A 22,001-nucleotide genomic window follows, 5' to 3' on the forward strand; every position below is an offset into this window, starting at 1 on the left:
TGAGCATGACATTAACCACCTTCTAATTTGTTGTTTTAGAATAATTTACCGAAAAAATTATTTTTGTGTGATTTTAACTTGTGGTACACTCCATCAATCAGTAAAACACACACATATAGCTATCACCACTATCCATCTCAGAAGATTTCCATCGTCCCTCACTGAAGAGCTACACTCATTTGACATTAACTTCCCATTCTCTCTTCAACTCAAGGTGTAAATATGTTTTCTTCCAGGATATGGACAAGACCATTTGAACTCTGGAGGACTGTCTGACCAACAACTTTGGTAACAGAGGACCCTGCAAATTCGTCTAGCTGTGAATATCTGACTCACTGTGGTCCCAGCCTTGATACTTTCTTAGCCTTTTACTTCCTATCTGATAGCAGCAGGCCGGGGGAAGAGAGGGCTTTGGGGACAGGCTGCTTATCCTATCTACATCAGGCTTTAAAGATTTTTCCTGTCCTTCGGGCTTGTTCAGTTTCCTCTGTTGCAAGCCACATCCCCACGGTGCAGACCCAGAATTTATGAGTCATCTGCCTTATTTACTTCAGAGAGAGTTACAACAGTGAAAGGAAATGGCCGAATTTATTTATTTGACATGGATCTACTGAATCTCAGGGTGAGGAAGGAGAATCTTTTATCTTCTAGGCAGAAAACTACAGTGTCCCAATAATAGATGGAACTGAGATGAAGCAACCAGGCTATAAATACTAGGCTTTATCCATTTGTATACATAAAGAGCACACAGAGGGCAACCGGCTGACCCGGACCTCTGCTCTTGCTGCCCCTGCCCAGATAATCCTCAGACTGTAGGTAGTGGGAAACTGTTCATCTATTTAGTCTAGTTCATGAAGTAAACACAGATTTCAGAGCAGATCCCACAGATGGCCAATGCTGCATTCTGCTTTTGCTCTCCCTTCAATGCTGGTCATCCCTTGACATGCACATTCCCCGTGTTCTACCCCTCTGGCACACTGTCTTCTTTTACATACACTAGAAACCCTCTGTCTTTCCTGTCTAGCTTTACTGAATAACTTGTTTCATTTCCTCAGTTGCTTTCTGAGAATTCAAGCTTCTATGAAGCCTTCCTTGGCACTCAAAAGGGAGTTGATAGTGCTTTCATTAACTTCTTTCATGTTGGCCTTTATTGATAAACATGTGAAAAGTCTCTTCGTTTAGAACAATCTTTGCACTTTGGAGATCCCCCATGGAGGGCCTCACCCTCCCTGAGGAGCAGAGAGGGGATGGGGTGGGGGCTTGGGAGGGCTGGTGGGGAGTGAGGAGGAGGAGCAGCAGGAGAGGGAGCTGGGATTGACATGTGACGCAAGCTTGTTACTAATTTAATAATAATAATAATAATAATAATAATAATAATAATAATGAATGAGAAAAATAAAACAATCTTTTCTTAGTGACAATCTGTGATAATGACCACCTCAGAGACTCCAGCTTTCTCCTTGGAGCACACATACAGAATCAGGGTGGAGATCAATAGACAAACATGGGGCTTCTGGAAGCAGAGACTGATGTTGCTTAGCTTGGAATGTCATATGAGCAGAATAAAATGGTCTTGTTTTAAGTTATTCAGTTCCCATGATTTAAAATTGGGATCCAAATCAGACAACAGTTGGATGTCATGGTCATTTATGCATTTTGTATATATCCCTTTCAGCTCTTTTATTTTTGAGGTTTAATAAAGAGACTGAGACACACATAATTTCTTGTGGTCTAATTTTGCCGATTTCACATGGGAATGCTTTTTAAAATTATTTTTATTAATTTTTTGGGTGTATATGTGTGCCTGTGTGTATGAATACTCTCTCTCTCTCTCTCTCTCTCTCTCTCTCTCTCTCTCTCTCTCTCTCTGTGTGTGTGTGTGTGTGTGTGTGTGTACAGGTACATGTGCACATGCTTATGGAGGTTGGAGTATACATTGGGACTCTTCTTCAGTAGTTCTCTACTTGTAAACTGAGGCAAGGTCTCCCAGGCTGAGCCTAGAGCTCACTGATGCAGGCTTGTTTAGCTAGGCAGCTTGTTCCAGGGATATTGTCTCTGCCTTTCAAATCCTAGAATTACAGGTGGAATGTTATACCCACCTGGGATTTCCATGGCTACTGAGGATTCAAACTCCTCACATGCCCAGGGGGCATTGAGCCATCTCCCTCGTCTCCACTTCAATATTTTCTTAGGCTTGCACCTGTCTCTAGCATAGCATATAAACACTCTTTAAGTAGGAAGACAGAGGATGTCCTCTGTTCTTGTGGTTGGTGTCACCTGCCATTGAGAACCATTGTCTGGTTCCTGGGTAGGGATGACAAAGCAGTGCATATTTAAGCCATTTTACCAAATCCTCAAGGAGAAAGTGACTGGCATAGCTTAAGTTAGACATGAGGTCTCCTATAGTCCAATCCACTGCACTTTGTGCTACAGAGAAGTATGTAGAACCAAACTGCAGTTGCCATCAGTAACTCAAGTGTTTTTTTCCTTACTATCTGCTCAGGTATCTGCCTCTTGTTACCATGTCCTGTTCCCCCCTCCCCCTGCCATTTGCAATGTATGGACCATATTCTTTTTATGGTACATAGTATGATGGCACTTTTATATGCAAGTGAAGTAGAGGGATAAAGATTAGGCCCCTGTCTAGGAGAGACTGATGGGGAATGTACTGTGTATGTTTATCTTATTGATTGTTAAATAAAATACTGTTTGGCCAATGAGACAGCAAGTTAGATAGGACTAGGGGTCAAAGAGGATTCTGGGAAATGTAGTAGAAAAGTGGTGATCCAGGCAGGAAGTGACATAGCAAGGAGACTCATTTTTAAGTGAAGGAGAAACAGGAAGGGTCCCTTTTTCCTCTTCCTCCTCCAGCAGCGCAATGTGATCCACCAGCAAGGAGGGATGCCAATAAGGTGTCCGATAAGATAAGTCTTATAAAATATATAGATGTATGATAATTAAGACTGAGCTAACAGATGAGCATCCTAGTCATTGGCCAAGCAGCATTGTACCTAATATGTCTCTGTATTATTTTGTCCCTCCACGCGGCTGGCAGAACTCGGGCGGCTGTCTGAGACTGCCCACGTGGCGGTAGGGCTGGGCTTTTGGCGGAAAGATTTTTCGTAACAAGAGACTATTTGCCTATTCATGGTAGTGGAAAAAGAGAGTCTCAGAGTTTTCAGATGAGGGTTATCTCATCCGTGTTCCCTTTGGCTCCGTGACAGCAGGCAGGCAGTTGGTGAATATAGGGGTTTTAGTTAAATTATCTCCACAGTTTTTAAAAATTTCCCCCCTAAAATATAGCTTCCTAGTCTGAAATACTCAAGAGATGTTGTCAGCAGAATTAGAGTATGCTAGGTTCTATAACAAAAGTGCCATTAAACCTCTCCAGCTAATCCAATTTATTGTTTTTTTTTAAATTAAAATATATACCCTTTCTTTGCATAAATTTGCAAAACAAACAACAAAAATATAAAAACAAATGAAACTTATCACCCACAAGAGCATAGAAGATGCACGGTAGCAAGGCAAGGGAGATGGAGAGGTTACAGTCATCTAGTTACATAACTTGTCTTTGAAATTGTGTGAATATTTTTATAAAGTCAAACAACAAAGCCAAATAAATAGGTTGAGAGCTCTAAAGTGAAGGATGAAATGAAAAAAATCAGAAGTGATACAAACGACTTTCCCGATTGGCCAGTGGCTTTCAGTGTTGGTTTAGGGAACCAACCAGATTAATGGCCTTCTGCAGTTATGTTATCTTTCAAATATGATCCTAGGGTAATTGTGCTCAGCTCCATCAAGTCGAGTTAAAAAAAGAGGATAGAGCATATGGCTATTTTTTTTTAATGGACTTTCTCTGAGCTACTGAATATCACTTCAGCTCATGAAGACACATGGTCACAGGAGGAAGAAGAAAGGTTGGATCTGAGAGACAGATGGCCCATGTCTGCTGCCATGGGGTAGAATATAACACAACCATTTCTTCTGATTTTATAAATACCACCTGCTAATATACTTGTAGGTTTTACACTTCTTAGATGATAAGAGATACTTGACTCAAATTAGATGACAGAGATAGACTTTAAGAGGACGCTTCGTGACTCTGTTGACTCATATTGCAATAAACAACCAAAAATGTTCAATTCTTCTTAAAAGAAGCACTAAATATGCTGGCTAGTTTTATGTTAACTTGACACAAGATATACTCCTATAAGAGGGAACCTTGATTGAGAAAACGTCTCTGTAAGATTCTGCTGTAGGGTTGGGCATTGGTGGCGCACGCCTTTAATCCCAGCACTCGGGAGGCAGAGGCAGGCAGATCTCTGTGAGTTCAAGGCCAGCCTGGTCTCCAGAGCGAGTGCCAGGATAGGCTCCAAAGCTACACAGAGAAACCCTGTCTGGAAAAACCAAAAAAAAAAAAAAAAAGATTTTGCTGTAGGCCAGCCTGTGGAGCATTTCTTAGTCAGTGATTGGTGGGAGAGTATCCAGTCCATTGTAGGTGGTACCATCTCTAGGCTGGTGGTCCTGGGTTCTATAAGAAAGCAAGCTGAGCAAGCCATGAGGAGCCAGGCAGTAAGCAGTACTCCTCCATGGCCTCTGCATCAGCTGTTGCCTCTGGGTTCCTACCCTGCTTGAGTTCCTGTCTTGACTTTCTTCAGTGATGAACTATGATATGGGAGTGTAAGCTGAATAAACTATTTTCTACCTGACTTGCTTTGGTCATGGTGTTTTATCACAGTAATAGTAATCCTAACTAGGAGACTAAGTCAGATCCTCTGATCATTCATAATCATTGTCTTACTTTAAGCCACCAAATAGCAGAACCTGGCCTTCTGGGGACAGTGTAATACTAGCTACTTAGGAGGTTGAGTTAGGAGGATTGCACGTTCAAAGCTTTCATGGGATATAGAACAAGGTCAAGGTTAGCCTAGGCAATTTAGTGACCACCTTACCCCCATCTCATAAAAAAGGGATGGGAATATAATTCTAAGGTACGATGGTTGCCTAGCAAGCAAGAGGCCTTGTTTTCATTTATTAGCACAGCAAAGGAAGAAACAAAACCTTCTCTTATAACTGGGATGTCTATTTCTATATTGTTTTAGGCTCATTATTCTAAATCATTCACGCTATTATCTGTTTTGTTGCAGAGCTTTTTGGTAGTCACATTTCTAGTTACAGTATCTCCTTTGCTCTTTGGCAGAGGCATCATATGTGAAAAAAGGCACATGTGTTATATAATAAGTTGATATTGCGTGTTGTATAGTTTCTGTGTTTATAGTTTTGGGGGTCATGTTGGATCCTTCATGTGCTCTAATCTTTTAAATATTCACACAATAATCTAATTAAGTAGGTACGATGACCTTCCCTGTAAAGACGAAGGAACTGAGACATAAAGAGGGTAAACCATGTGCTAATATCCACCATCTGAGGACAAGGAACTGCCAGATTCAAATCTAAGTGTGTCTCACATCAACACTGAATTTTAAGTGTTCTTTTAAGACATTAAGCTCACACAGGCAGCATTGTCTATAAAAGACTGAAATAGAGAGAGGGCACACATGGAGGATGGAAAGGGAAGATTCACTAAACTCCAAATAAAGACAAGGTTAGGGCAATAGATGGGAGTGCAGAGGCTGGGGGTTATTTACATACTCATTGTCTCTGAGGAAAAACAACTCTTCCCTAAACATTGATATTCTGAGCTTTGGTGAACAACTAATAAAATGAAGACCCCAGTGTAGGCAATTAGATCTAACTTGAAGTCACCATCCTGATGACCGAGTGACCAAACTTGCTTAAGATATTTATTGTTTGTAGCAGCATTATTTGTAATAGCCAGAACCTGGAAGCCACCTAGAAGCCCCTCAACTGAGGAATGGATGGAGAAAATGTAGTACATTTACACAATGGAGTACTACTCAGCAGAAAAACAAAACAAAACAAAAACAATGGAATCTTGAAATTCATAGGCAAATGGATGGAACTAGAAGAAACCATTCTGAACGAGGTAACCCAGTCACAAAAAGACAAACGTGGTATATACTCACTCATATGTGGATTTTAGACATAGAGCAAAGGATTACCAGCCTACAATCCACTCTTTCAGAGAAGCTAAGAAACAAGGAGGACTCTAAGAGAGACATACATGGTCCCCTGGAGAAGGGGAAAGGGATAAGGTCTCCTGAGCAAATTGGAGGCATGGGGAGAGAAGTGATGGAGCTATGAGAATGAGAAGGGGAGAAGAGGAGGGGTGAGGAGGATATGAGGGAGCAGGAAGGTTGAGTTGGGGGAAGAATAAAGGAGAGCAAGATAAGAGATACCATAATAGAGGGAGACATTATAGGTTTAAAGAGAAATCTGGCACTAAGGAAGTATCTGGAGATCTACAAAGATGACACCAACTAACAATCTAAGCAACAGAGGAGAGGCTACCTTAAATACCCTCCCCTAATAATGAGATTGATGACTAATTTATATGCCATCCTATAGCCTTCATCCAGCAGCTGGTGGAAGTAGAAGCAGACACCCACAGCTAAACATTGAACTGAACTGGAATCCCGCTGCAGAAAAGGAGGACTGATGAGCAAAGGGGTCCAGACCAGGCTGGTGAAACCCACAGAAACAGCTGACCTGAACAAGTGGGAGCTCTTGTTCCCCAGACTGATAGCTGGGAAACCAGCATGGGGCTGTTCCAGACCCCATGGACGAGGGTATCACTGAGGAGACCTTGGAAATCTATGGGGCATCTTGTAGTAGATAAGTACTTATCCCTAGCATAGGAATGAACTTTGGGAGCCCATTCCACATAGAGGGATACTCCCTGAGCCTAGACACATGAGGATGGGCCCAGGCCATATCCCAAAGAATATGACAGAATCTTAAGACCCCCCCATGGAAGGCCTCATCCTCCCTGGGGAGCAGAAAGGGTATGGGGTAGGTAGGGTGTTAGTTGGGGGTGGGCAGGGGAGGAGGGGAGGGAGAGAGAACTTGGATTGACATGTAAAACAATCTTGTTTCTAATTCAAATAAAAAATGGAGAAAAAAGGTATTTATTGTTTGATTTGTCTTTCCATTGATGCACACCGTCCTTGTTCTGTTTGGGGAACAAATAATATTCACTATTGAGCTTAGGAAATACTCACACAGAAGCCATTAAAACACAACTTGGAAAGGCTGGCTTACAGCTCAGTTGGGAGAATGCTTGCCTAACATGCCTATGTCCACGTTCCTAATCCTTGCACTCAGGAAGTAGAGGCAGGAGGATCAGAGTTTCAAGGTCATTATGAGCTAATCAAGGAGTTCAAGGCCATCCTGGGACTCTGCATCAAAACACTAACAGAAAGGACAAGGAGGATGACTCCCTGACAACCTGCTTATTTCTAGGGACATGTCTCCACCTCATGGGGGGTAAAGGAACTACAATAAACTATGAAGGTCACATATATAGACTAATGACTGTTTGCTTTAAAATCATTCAGGTAATTATAGGAAACAAGGAAAAATAACACCACCAACACCACACACATAGTTTACCTTTCTTTATTGTAGTAAATTACTTAGAATCTATTGATTTCTTTCCATAGCCAAACACACTGTTTTCCCACATTGATTGGAAAGCATCAATACTGTTCTATTTAAGGGTTGTTGCACTTCTCCCAAAATATTGCCTTATTTGCTGGTGTGCACTCAACAAAAAATACCAAACTTCACATAAATGTTATTGACATTAATATGTGGGTAGAGGGATGTGGAAAGATAAATAAATTTGAGTAATTTTAAAACTTTTCTCTGCACAGATCATCCATACATAATTCACCTGCAGATAATAATATCTAATACTATTGATTGTGCTTTAAATTTTCATTGGCATTATATACGTCAATCTTTGTAACTTTTATGAGTCATTTTCTTCTAGTCCTTGGTAAAAAGCCTTGGATTAGCATATCACCAGTCTCTTGATTTAGAAACCGATAGAAGGATTTGTGTGTCTCAAGATCGTCAATGGGCTTTTTGATTATAAGTTGTAGTTTGAAATAGCACACAGGATTGCTATCAGGCTAGTTATTAATAACAGCATCAAAAATACATTAAGTGCATTAGAAAGGCTTTGCAATCTGCAATTGGGAAAGGAAAAATGAAGAATCAAATTGGAGTAGGGTTACAAATAATTTATCAGGCAATCCTGGTAAGAAAACTAGCAGTTGAAAATACTCCAAACATCTTAAGTTTGGCAAGGACTCTAAACACATATTATTCTTTGAAAACACAGGTACTATTTTTCCAGTTTACAGTGGGTTCTGGTATTGGAAGTTCTTTCTAAAACTTGTGTAGAAACTTTGGTGGCATCATAACTCTTGAAATGTAAGAAGACCCTCTGTGGTTACAAGATCATGTGACTCTATCTTGTAGATGGACTGATGTGAATAGTGAGTGTCTGATAGAAACCTAAATTTTCCTATTTTGGTTTTTCTCTGTCTTTTAGTGCTTATTACCCTTCTGCTATGTTATGCTGTAGTGTGGAAATCCTACTCATACTCTAAACTGATATTTGTATCATATTATGTTATTATTATTATTATTATTATTATTATTATTATTATTATTATTTGGTTTTTCGAGACAGGATTTCTCTGTGTAGTTTTGGAGCCTATCCTGGCATTCACTCTGAAGACCAGGCTGGCCTCGGACTCACAGAGATCCACCTGCCTCTGCCTCCCGAGTGCTGGGATTAAAGGCATGTGCCAACCAACGCCCGGCTCTGTATCATATTCTTAGACCTGCTAACCCTCAAAACTTTGGGCCAGATAAGCTTGTATTGTTTATCTATTATCTATTCTGTAGTATTGTGTTGTAGCAGGTGACCATGGACCATGGGGTGTAGACAAATTGCCTAGGATTATAAAGTTATCACTCTTGTCAGGAATAGTGGCTCACCTCTTTAATTCTCATTTGAATTCAAGGCTAGTTTGGTCTATACAGTGAGTTCCAGGTCAGTTGTGGCTACATAGTAAGAAGCTGCCTTTAAAAAATGTGAATCTGGTAGGATTGACCAAATCCTTGTTGTAATGTACTATCAGGGTTCTCTAGAGAAACAAAACCAGCAAGGTAGATTAAATATAGTTATAGATATGGGTGATGCAGGTATGGATGATGCAGGTGGATAGACACACACACTCACACCTATATATAGAGAGAATCACAGACAAGGCAGGGTAGACAGATACAGCAGGAGAGTTCTAGGGCTTGTCTTACTGAGGCCAAGAGGTCCCACCTCTGTTATCAGAAGGTGAGACACAACCAAGAAAGCCTGTGTAGTATAATTCAGTTGTAGCTTTAATGTCCAAGAATTGCAGTGAGCCACTGAAGTACACCTTAAAAATCCAAGCCAGAAGCTCTGATACTTGAGGGCAGAAGGAGATGGATGTTCTGGTTCAAGAAGGGATGGGAATTTTGCTTTGTCTCTATCTTTTGTCCTGCCTGCCTAAAGGAGATTATATGGGTCCACCAATCTTGGTAAAGGGGAATCTTAACTCAGACTACCAGTTCAAATACCAATTTGTTCCAGAAACATCATCACACACACACACCAAAGGATTTTTTACCAGGTAAGTAGGCATCTTCTAACCCAGCCAAACTGACACATAAAGCTGGCTCATCACACATCTTTCATTTTGGCAAGTTGAGAAAATACTTAGCAAAAATGAGAACATGTGCATATCTGATGTTAGCATGCAATGCCTATTTGTGCTATGATACTGTCTAAATTCCTTCACATCTATGATTTCATTTGTACCTCGAAGCAATAACAATACAATTTATACTGATCATATTTTATTTCTTGCAGGAGAGAATATGAACCTTGGAGAGGTTGTTTTGCCCAACACCAGTGATTCCCTTTGGATGTGTGATTTCTGCAACCCTAAAAGGAGAAGAAATTGCCACACCAGGAATTTCCCTTCTAATCACATTCAAACCTCATCATGTTTTTTTCTGTGCTAGATACAAAGCAGGAAGACAATGCAAGATTCCCAGGAGATTTTACAATCAGCATCTTGCTAGTTCCTGGTCCAAAACCCCAAAGGCCTTATACAGAAATTCATGGTATCTGGTAACTCAATACTCACTTTATCTTGAGTAGCTACCTTTTAAACAACGACAGTGAAACAGTGATACCCTCAAGATATGAACTTCAAGCTAAGTGTGAAAATAATGATTTTATGCTTTTATAGAAGAAGACTGATGTTTCAAAATAATCTCTGGTTTCATACATTTTTGATTTTCCATTTTATTCTTTGGTAATATGTGTTCAAAAACAGTCAGAATAGTTAAGAGTGCTGAAGCAGACAGCCTTTCCACTTGCTAAATGTGAAGCTCACAGTAAGTTAATCTTTCCTAATTCTTTCTTTCATTTTTCCTTCTTTTTTTAAAAATATTGACCTAGTGTGGCTGAAAACATAGCTTGGTTTGTGCAGTGCTTGCTAGAATGCATGAGGTACTGGGTTTCATCCCAACACTACATAAACTGGGAGTGGTGGTGCATGAGTACATGGTAGTAATCCCAGGACTGGAGAGGTGGAGGCAGAAAAAGAAGAATTTCAAGGTCATTACTATGTAGTGAGTTCAAGGCCAGCCTTAAGATTTCCCCTGGGGCTAGCAGGATCTAGTGATATCTATTTCGGGGGTGTTAGTGAACAAGAAAAAATTATGCGTGTGAAGGACTTTGATTAGTACCTCATACACACCAGGAACTCAGTAAACTTGGAGACGGGACAAACATTTTCTAAGTTGTCATAAGGAATTACTTATGAAAGAACCATGGAACTCCATTAAGAATATTAATGGAAGAGCTATTTAAATATCTTGTTTGTAGCAATACGAATATATAACACAATGTCATATTTTACTTCCCAAGGAAAAAAGAAACGATGGCATTTACCTCTTTCCATAATGGTTAGAAAATGGAGTCAGGAGGCGGAAGGAGTCTTGGTTACGTTTAATTACATCCCTGTGACACTGAGTAAGTCTCATACATTTTCTGAAATTCTGTATTATCATCAATAAAATAAAATGACTGTCCCTTTGCTATCTCCTTTTGATATGGTCATGAAAACACATTTATTTGCAAACTCACAAGGAATTTCTTTTTATTCGTGTACTGCATCATGATATAAATGGTATGAATAAGCAGCATTCTATTATACATTATATATACATCCTGATATAAATACACAGCATTGCTCCCTGGGTACCAGTCCAAGGCGATAGAATCTCAGATGCAGGAGAGGAATGCTTGGTTGACACTTCATGCTAAGGTAAACAAGGTCTGTTATTCTGAATCTACTGTTTTTCTATTTTGAAGCCTCCTGCTGTGACAATCATTCCCATCGAATCTGCTGCATTTGAAAGTCCTGCTGGTTGATGTCTGGTAGGACTCAGGTGGTTTGGCCTTTCTGTGGCAGTTTTTGACACTCCAATTCTCTGAGCGGGCCTGTGCTCCTGAGATGTTCAGGGCAATCTTTCAGTCTCAGAGGAGACAGTCTAGATTGCATTAGCTTTGGTTCTCCCATCACTAATTAGACTGTGCAGCAGGCCTGCCTAGGGGCACACAGACATCGATTCGGCTTCTGTAATAAGTCTAATGAAGTGCTTTCACCCTGTTCTGGGATGCCAACACTCTAAAAAATGGCCCTGAAATGCAAAGCTCAAGAAACATGGGAACCAGGCAATCAATTTACAGACTTAGAAAACAAGCACAAGTTACATCCACACTTTGAAGAATCCGCCTATATGTCCCCAACTCCCATTTGGAAAGGGACCTTGACAGGGCAGATGATTATCCACCAGCGTCTGCAGCAGACTGGGATGGAATTATCCTAGAAGTCAGAATCTATTCTACATTTCTAAATCCTGGCAGTGCTGCCATTGTTTCCTGGTGCGTACGTCAACATTCACCATCCTCATTACAATGAAATACGACTTCTATTCATAATTGAGTATCACTCATTTGCTGACGATTGTCTCCGTGCAAGGAACTTCCATAGTAAGGTGACAAGCAGTCATAGAGAAATGAAAGAAAATTAATGAAGCGCTATAAAATTCTCCACATAAACTTGTATTTTATATGGCACTATATATTTTGCAGGGCATTTTCATACCTCAGTTCAGGGACCTGGAACAATAGGCCAAAGGAAAACCATTAGGGAAAGATAGTGTGCAGATTCACAGCATCTCAGAGTGGAAAGGAATCTAAATTTCATCAGCTCTATCATCTTTCACACAGGAAACTGTTTTTGCATGCTCAGCTGGCTATTTACCAGTTCCTGCTTAACTGTGTTGGATGCAGGGACATGTCTAAGGCAACAGGCAGCATGTCCTTGACTAAATGGCTTCACCTTACAGGACCTACTTGGTTATACTTGGTCAAGGTCCCCTTCTTGTAACTTCTTCCACTTACACATTGTGTTGAGTGACAGGGATTCTGGTGTTCTTGGTATGGAAGGCAGTTACTCTGAGTTGAAGGTTGGGAAATACGGTTCCACCATGCAAATCTCCCTGCTAAGTAGTCCATTTTTTTTCATCAAGCATTGTATTGGCTTTTTGGGTCCCAAGTATTCCAGTAGGGGCTTGTCTTTAAAAATGCCATTCATTTCCTGCTATTTCTGAAGCGCTTTGTGTGCTTTCAATATTGGCATGACCTTGGAGGTGTCTGTACCTGCCCACTGTCAAGCCCCTGGTATATATATGAATGGTGAGGGTTGACATGATCTGTTCTACTTTGTTGGATAACGTCGTAAAAATAAAGCAATGAAAACTGCAAAGATCTTGCCAGTGTGGTCCCAGGATACAATGATATTATTTACCTTGCTCTGTGAATTCTATTTTGAATATTTGTATTTAAACCTCCATGGTTGCTTATTTTTATTCATTTATGCTTTAGCCAGTGCTTTGGTGTGAGGGGTTTATGAACAAGGATAAGATCTAGATATTTTCACGTAAGCTTTTACTACTCAATTTTGCTGCTTCTCACTCGTATACTGACTATTCCACATGAGAACTGGCAGGTATCATTATTGAACATTATCCTGCCAGGTGGAGACACTCTTTACCTTTCTAGGATAATTTTTTGTTTGTTTGTTTTTGTTTGTTTTTTGTTTTGAAAGTGTTTCTCTGTGTAACAGTCCTAGCTATCCTGGAACTCACTTTGCAAACCAAGTTGGTCTTGAACTTTCGGAAATCCACCTGCCTACCTCCCTGAGTGCTGGAATTAAAGGTGTGTGCCACTACAGCCCAGCTGCTGGGATAGTTTTAAAGCTGCAGTTTGGCTTCTATTGTTTAGTCATGTCTCTTAAAAGTTGGATAAGTATGACTTTATTTAAGACGATGAAAATAGTTACAATTGGGTCATAATGTGATAACTCCCCTGACAACCCCTCCCTACCAAAAAGCCAAGATCCTAAACTGAGCTCAAAGTCCCAGAAAGCCAGCTATTCAGAGACCTAACAAGAAAAGCACCTTCCCCTATCCCCAACCACCAGAGAGTGCATGCAAAAGGAGACAACAGAAGAAGTAGCTTCGAAGACAGCTTACCTAGTAAAACAGCTTATTTTTCTATTCTGTCCCCAGATGAAACTCCCTCTCTCCTTCCCTGTCCTTGGCTATAAAACCCCAGGTTGAAGCATGTACTCTGTGCCCTCTCTACCCCTACTCATTGTGTGGCTGGGTCCTGTATCCGGATCACAGCAGAGCCAGATCTTGAGGTGCCACCTCTCAGGTTAAATTAAGCCTGCTCTAGCTGTCGAGATCATCTAAATTCTCATTCTTAATTTCTTTCTACAAACTGAATTCTTACATCTATAATCTCCCCCTTGTAAAAGAACACTTGGTTTTGAAAATACTTTCTGGATAACAACATTTACTGGAACCCATCTTGTTGTTAATCTAGGAATACAAAGAAAATAAGACAAAGTTTGTAAAACAAGATCCTGGGTTTTGGACTCAGGGCTCTGTGCATGCTAGGCAGCAACTTTTATTGACTGAGCTACTTCCCTAGGCAAACTTCCTTATTTTGTTTCCCAAAATGGCTTCATTTTTGCCGGTCTCATGCCATCCAGCCTGATGAGTTTAGACTCAATATGTAGCTGAGGGTGGCCTTGCACTTCCGATTCTCCTGCCTCCACCCCTTAATGCTGAGATTGTTAGCATTCGCTGTGGAGCCTGTTTATGTTGTGCCACAGACTGGACTAGTGTGTCACGAAGAATTCTAGGCCAGCACTCTACCCACTGAGCTGCACCACCAGCCCACCTTGCTGCTCTTGAGAGAAGCTAACTGTTCAATGAGATCCTGGATTCCAAGATCATGCAAGGACATCTCCTGCCAGGGCTATACTCCCTCTGCTAGACTGATTAGGGGAGCAGAGTCCATGCCTGTGGGCCTAAGGCAAGGCTGCGTTGCCATCTAATTAGTGATGAAAGAACCACAGCTAATTCAATCTGGCCTGTCACTCTCCAGACTGAGGAATTATCCCAGACATCGTGAGGACACCAGCTTTGCCTTGGCATCATCAGAAGGGACAGCTGATGCTGCAAGAGTTTTATTCTGTCCTGAGGAGCTTGTTGAGTCAGAGCAGAGTGAACTAAAATGTACACAAGGGAAGGAGGCAAAACAAACTCGTCAGATGCAAAGCAAATGGCAATTCCTCAGACTGAGGACATATATGGTACTGGTGATGGGTTGATACTTTAGAGAAGATCCAACGCCAACTTATAAATCAAATTTATAAGTTCAAGAATGCCAATTTACAGCTAAGTTCAAGATCCAAAGCAAATATAAATGTCTATATAAGGAAGCTATGGATGGTACACCTTAAAATATGATCTATTAAAATAATTGAGCCTCTTTTCAATGTCCAGTATGACATTGTATATTCCACAGGCCCCTCTGCCACCCTATCACACTTATTTAATTCACTGGCACAGTCTTGTCCTTTTCTTGAGACCTAGAATTCTATGAAAAAAACAGTAAGTATTTGTTATATGGCTTTTATGAAGCTTAAAAAAGTCAATCAATCAAACAAACAAATAAAAAAAAAACTTGCACTCTAGTATGGAGAAACAAAATCATAGCAAATCATCAACAGATAAAATAATTTTGGTTACTGATAAATGCTGCAAAGGAAAGAAAATGTGGAAGGCTGAAATTTGATCGTCATCCATTGTCCTGAACAAAAATCAAAGAACTCAAAGGATCATAAGTTGTGAAACACATTGGAAGTGTGTCAAGATGTAGGCACAGGCCGCAGCTTTCTGAATGGGACCTCAGTAGCAAGTAGATAATAGTAAGGATGGACAAAGAGGGGGAGGAAAGACAGATGCTGTGGATAGAGTCAGTATGGTAAAGGACATTATAAACTTACATAGAAATGGCAGAATGATACCTCTTCTTTTGTAGAATAAAAGCAATATAAAGGGAAACCAAACATAAAATGCTAAGTGGCAATAGAAGAACAGTAGTAAACTACATGTGAGATGTGGAAACGTGTGTGTCTTCACACTGGACCAGTGAGACGTCATTGCTGCCAGTTCCGGGGGAAGAAATCTGCCTGACAAAGGAACGGGACTTTTCATTCCTTTGTACCTATTCCTTTTCTGTTTATGTGCATGCATGTGTGTGTCTGTGAGTGTACGTCACATGAGTTCAGACACCAGAAGAGAGCATTGGCATCCTTGGGGCTGGAATATAGACAACTGAAACCTCCTATATGGGGACTAGACCTGAACTTGGATCCTCTGGAAGTGCTCTTAACTATGAGCCATCTCTGCAGACTCCCCCCCTCACACACACACACCTTTTCCCCTTAGTGAACAGAGAACCCAGGCCTGATTCCCTAATACACTGGTTCTCAACCTTCCTAATGCTGTGACCCTTTAATACAGTTCCTTGTGTTGTGGTGACCCCCAACCATAAGCTTAATCCATTTGATGCTTCATAACCATAATTTTTCTAGTTATGAGTTGTAATGAAAATATCTCAGATGCAGGGTATCTGATACACTAACCCCAAAGGAGTCACGACCCACAGGTTGAGAAGCACTGCTCTAATTTGGGCCCTCGAGCTTTTACTGTGTGCTTTCAGAAGGCTGCACACTCTTTCTTTCTCTCAGATCTCATGGTACTAGCTTATCATTTACTGGTTGCTAACATTTCCTGACAACAAGACCTCTGAAGGTAGAGACTGAACCTTCAGCTGACACTTGCAGCATCCTTTGTGATGCTAGACGCTTGTCCCTAGACCTAGAGACAAGGCACTGGTCTTGTAAGTGATTTCAGCTTCTACCTTTCATTAGGCCGAGTTTTACGCCAGATATTTTAAACATATTTTTCCCTGATGGTATCGACTATCAAGAATGATATTTAAAGTCATGTTATATTTTTCAATTTAAATGTAATTCAATTTCATTTAAAATTGCTTTGGGCAACAGCTTTTGTGGACAATATAAGATTCAGGCATCTTTGTAGAATGAGACCTATATGTTTTCAGTTCACTCTTGGTGGATATTTTGTTCTATCTTTTCCAATAAAGACTTAATATTCACATTAGGGGAAAAACCCTTAAGTTTCTTTAATATTAATATTTCATTTTCTTTATCATTTGTTATATCTATTCTCCAAGGAGCCTCATGAGATTTTTAATTATCCATGATTTTCTAGAAAAATCAGCCAGTATGAAAAGGGAATTTTAAGCTTGGTATACAACTCAGAAATAATGACATTCACATTTAAATGCTGTGGTATGGGCAAAGAAAGTGTCCCCATGTTTCTTCCCCAAACTATCTTCTGGCCAAGGAGACTGTTTAATAAAATTTTACACCTTTTCTTTTTAAAATGTAAATCCCCTTAGGGAGAACTAGATATTAAGCCTTGTTCACACTGGCATTTAAATGGCTAATATAATAATTTTTTTCTTTAAGGAAGAAATGAACAGCTATAAAGCTCTGTGCTCTGGAAGAGATGTAGGTGGGCTGTAAGGGGAAACAACTACAGAGACAAGCAGAACACATTAAAGAGAGAGGTGGGGCCTCTGACTTTGTCAATTTCACAGTGTCTTTAGGTGGTTCATCTCCCCAGCTGGGGACTTCGGGCTCAGGGCAAGATGCCCTGTTCTGTCCTTGGCAGTTATTTTCCAGACCCCGCTTTACCAAATCCTTTAATAATCTCTCAATTGTGCAGAATAAAATGCGAGGAAATAAATCCCCTTTCTATTTCAGAATTCAGAGTGAGGCGGTTCTCAGTCTTTTGATTTCCAGTGTGCCATTCATCCTGGCTGTCATTCATTAGTTATAGGCAAAATGATTTTAAATATTCAATCTTTGTGCTGTGCCCAACTGTGTATTTACATACGTCTTCATAAGAATTGGCAAGGGTAATTTTATATTTATCTATTCAAGCTCTGGCCAGTGTTGGGTTTAGCATTAAATGACTCAAGGGAAATTTTTATCTGAGAGCCAGATTAGGATTCCAAATAGTATGTGTTTGTCAAATACTAAATAATTCAGGTGATTCAAGCCAGTTCTTACTGCAGATGCTAGGGTGGTCAACAGCACACAAAAGAGAAATAGTGTACATTCCAATGTGTGTGTGTGTGTGTGTGTGTGTGTAGTGAGGCAGTGGGAAGTAAGCAAATGGCTGCAAGTGGTTAAGAAGAAAACTAACAGTTAGAACTGGTCATCCCAATTTTGATGGAAAAGTTATTGGGACTGATGAATGGAGAGAGGGGCTAGAAGGCAATAACAGTAGTTCAAAATAGTGAGTTAGTGCAAATTCTAGTACTGTGGTGATTTAAAAGAAATGGTCCCCAAAGGGAGTGGCACTACTGGGAAGTGTGCCTTTGTTGGGTAGGCATGGCTTTTTTGGAGGAAGTGTGTCACTGTGGAAGCAGGCTTTGAAGTCTCACATATGCTCAAGCCACACCCAGTATCTCAGTTCACTTTTTGTTGAGAAGCCAATTACATCTAACCGACTCAATTGTTTAGGCACATCTGTTTTACAGCAGTCTTTATAAAATGTATGTTTTGAGAGTGGGACAGTCTTGAAAACAATGTGCTTTACATCATCACAGTGACACCTTTCCTCCCATTAGTTCTGTAGCCTCATCAGATTTATACCATACCTGGGAATAGTCAAAGCATGCAAATGGCAAGGCTTCTCCATGTTTAATTGCCCACTGGGAACCAGGGTATTACAAAGTGAGTTCATTCTCCACCCTCAAAAAGCTAGGAGATATTTTTAGGCAATAGATATTAAATTAGAAGTATAGAAGCCCCAGGTTCTTCCTGGAAGATGCTTCAAAATTTCCCAATAATCATTATATGTGCTAATGCCTGATGCATTATTCACAAAGAGCAAGTACATGCTGGGGGACCTTAGAACAGTAAATTTGGGCTTAATGACAGGCAGGCTCCAATGTATGTGACACAGTCTCTGCACAGCTGTGCCACACACGTCACCGTCACCTTGCAGATTTGAGAGTAAACATCTTGGTCTCATAATCTTCCCTAGCCAGGAAGTGATTCCAGGTCTTCTCTGCAACGCCATCTTTGAAGAAGGATGCCATACCTGGTTAGTGGAAACAGGCCTAATGCATTTGATTCGTTGCAATATCACGCAATCTCCAATATTCTATTGATCACAGTCTTTTTCAAGAACATTTGGAAGCTGAACTTGAAAGAGACGTTTGCCTTCTAGAAAGAGTTAACTACTTTAAAGAGCAATAAAACCTCGAGTCCTGCAGAACCAAGTAAACTGGCCATTACTTGCTAATAATGCATTTATTTATTCACTTATTCATTCGAGAAGTATTCACCGAGTCCCTTCCAGTACTGAGAAGCACTACAAAGGAAAATTATACAGCAGCAGGAAAATGGACAACAGGAAAGTGGGAAACAGGAAGCTGTGTGTAGTGTGTGTTGCAATTAAAAAGAACCCCTTTGGTGAGGCATCCTTGCAGGAGATGCTTGAATGGCATGCGGAAGTTTTCCAAAGAACGTGTAAGGAAAGTGCAGATGCAAATGTCCCAGTGGCCAAAGCCTATTGGAGGGTGTGAGAAACAGACAAGAAGACAGAAGAAAAGGAGAGCCTGGGAGAGATGGAGTCAGAGAGATGGGAAGAGGGCCAGGCCTTGCTATGGAAAATAATTTGAATGTTGTTTAGAAACTGAAAGGGAATCCATTGGCGCCCTCAAGCAGGAAAGTAGCATGGGCTATCGGCTGTCTGAAGAGGACTGCTGTGAGTGAGCATGGAGTGGGGATTTGGGGGGGTCTGGGATTGAGGAAGCTCAGTGGAAGAGCAAGAGTGGGAATTTGTCATTCCTGGGGTCCTTATGGGAGTGTGGAAAATATAGTAATAAAACAGGAACAACAGATTTTTCAAGACAGGCTATATGTTATGGATTTAACAGCCACAGCATCGATAGCCTCACAAGAACCTCCGCATTGCTATAATTCTGTTGTGTGAGTAAGTGCTGAAGTAAAATAAAGTGCATTCTAAAAATCCCTTGTCCTTCTCTAAGAAGCAGGAAGACAAACGGAATGAAATCCTCCACTTCTTCTGTATCTGGGCATAAATTATGTCTTTTCCAGTGTGTGTAGGAGAATGCTCTTTATAAGATAGAGAGATGGGAAGTAGAATTCCAAGATTTGATTTTATAATAGATCCTCAGGGACAATTTTTGGAAGAGAGAAAATAATTATGTTGAAAATATAATAATTATTAAGCACATATTTTTCTAATATTAAGTTTTATGGAAACATAAACATTTGATTCGGAATGCAGATTCAGTGTCTCAATACTCAGGGGTACAAAGTCATAAATTTAAGAGTAAGACCCAAGAATCTCTATTTTAAGCGGATGTACTGGAGTTGAATGTTCCACACACACTTCCCATAGGAGCGATGGGAAGTTCTCAAAACTAAGCATTTGCTAAAGTTTGACGTGAAATTGATGTAGTCTTAATCTCAGCACTGTATGATCTGCTCAGACTGAATGTTCCTGCAAACTATATTCTCTTCTCTCTTGAATCACATGGCTACTGAGGACAGCCATTCCCTGCATTGTAATCTTACTCCTGCCCCCCCTTTCCTACCTCAAACTATTGTGAATTTATCAAGAGGTGATGGTTCATCTCCAGTCTGGTGAATCAGAAGTGTTCTTCAGGACAAGAGGTTTAAGACTCTTGGTTGAGACTTCAAGACAGAAAATGTGAGAGTTTTTAGAGTAAATGGGAGAGTTCTTGTCATTAGTAATCGCTATGAATGATGGGTATCCATAAAAGATCGCATGGGCAGCATGAAAAAGGTCCCTATAGGGGCTAGAGAGATAGCTCATCTTTTAAGAGTGCTGGCTGCTCTTCCAGAGGTCCTCAGTTGAATTCCCAGAAACCACATGATGGCTCACAGCCATCCATAATGAGATCTGGTGCCCTCTTCTGGCCTGCAGGCAGAACACTGTATACATAGTAAATAATGGAAGAAAAAGAAAGAAAGGAAGGAAGAAAGAAAGAAAGAGAGAAAGAAAGAAAGAAAGAAAAGAAATCAAGAAAGAGAAAGGAAGTCTTATTGTTTTTAAGACTCAGTTACATTCCTATACTATGACTCAATATGTGTACTGATAAGTAATTGTTGTGTAACAAATTACTTCAGAGTTTTTATAGTACGGTTACTATACTTAATAAGAATTATTGTATATTTCAAAATTGCCAAATGCTTTCAGATTTTGGGGGAAGTAGAGTGGAGGCAATGAGAGATAGGAAGTATGTTAAGAAAAAAATGACTGTGAATAAGCCACATGTAAACCCAGTAGTTTGTAAGCTAATTAAATAAATGCTATCTGGGAAACGTGATAGATCAAGCATTACCGACTGAATTAAAACAGTTTACAGACCCACCTTCTTATATGACACCTCTTGTTCTATCTCCTATCTGTTAAGTGAAGAATCATCTCCAACACACACTCCCAATGTCATAATATTCTGCCCAAGCACATGGGCAAGCAACCACAGACTAAAGACACAAGTCAGCACAAATCCTTCCAGCTATTTCTGTCTGATGTTTTGCTTGCAGAAGCACAAACATGCAAGGGAATTCTCATTTTAACTAAACAAATAAACAGGACCTAATCAATCTGCTGAATGTTTCAGGAACATGATGTCATTACTTTCAAACTCGAGATAAAAAAAATGCTTATTGCAGATCTCTTCTCAGGTATCACAAGTTACAGAGCATTTCAGCTTTGATGCCATACACGGCTCAGCTAAACACATCTAAGAAGATGTACACTCCACAGATATTAATATTGAGTCAATGGGTATAGAAAGAAAATTGGATTTAGTTGAGCTAGCATCAAGATGAAGATATTGTCTCGGAGTTCTGTGGAGGTGATTGGATCTCCCCTTCCTGGGTTACAGAATGACTGTAAGGATCAAATGAGACCATAGGTTGGAAGACTGTGTTCAATGTACACAAGTAAAGCTTTGGAGTCAGAAAAAAATGTGAAACTGAATCCTGGCTTTGCTATCTCGTGTATGACCCGGACATTTAATTAAACTTGCTGGTCAAAGACTTAACTTTTTACTTCCACGTGGGCACAATGCCACTGCCTATCTCACAGGGTTCCTGTGAGAATAAAATAGGTTGTTGCATGTAGTACAGCTAGTTGACCTTTGAGGCACACAAGAAGATAAATACAGCTGGACTTCAAGGACACTCTAGGAGAGGGGAATGAATGGACAATATTTATCTAGTGCTCTAGTGTTTTCTCACCTGACCTCTGGGTTCTCACAGAGTACCACAGAATTGCAGTGAACCTGTGAGGTCAGAAGGCATGAACCAAAGAGAAAATTACTCTAATAATATTAGATCTGTATCAGCTCATATTCCAATCTCTGGATAGGTGTCAGTGATGTTTTATAACTTATCTGTAAATTATGTATTATAATTTCCCGATGT

This window comes from Cricetulus griseus, chromosome 4 (assembly GCF_003668045.3).
Source record: "Cricetulus griseus strain 17A/GY chromosome 4, alternate assembly CriGri-PICRH-1.0, whole genome shotgun sequence".
In the NCBI taxonomy this organism is placed as follows: Eukaryota; Metazoa; Chordata; class Mammalia; order Rodentia; family Cricetidae; genus Cricetulus; species Cricetulus griseus.